Source organism: Pangasianodon hypophthalmus, chromosome 26 (genome assembly GCF_027358585.1).
Source record: "Pangasianodon hypophthalmus isolate fPanHyp1 chromosome 26, fPanHyp1.pri, whole genome shotgun sequence".
Lineage (NCBI taxonomy): Eukaryota > Metazoa > Chordata > Actinopteri > Siluriformes > Pangasiidae > Pangasianodon > Pangasianodon hypophthalmus.
The window spans coordinates 16810566-16810953 of NC_069735.1; positions in this window are offsets into that span (position 1 = coordinate 16810566).

A 388-nucleotide genomic window follows, 5' to 3' on the forward strand; every position below is an offset into this window, starting at 1 on the left:
ATCTAGACCTGAGCCCATGATTGGGGCTGGATCAGAAACTGAGCCAGAAAAAAGATCAGTGACCTGAAGCTGATCTTGATCAAGCAGGTCAGACTTTGGACTGGGGCAAGACTGATGACTGATATTGGGGAAAGATCATCAACTGATACTGGATTAAAATCAGCGACTGATACTGGGACAAGTTTGGTGACTGGTACTGGGACAAGATCAGCAACTGATACTGGTACAATTTGAATGACTAATACTGGGGCAAGATCAGTGACTAATGCTGGTGCAGAATCAGTGACTGATATTGGGACAAAATCAGCAATTAATACAGGGGCAAGAACAGTGATTGAGAGTGGGATAAGATCAGTGACTGTGATTGTTACAATATCAGTGACTGATA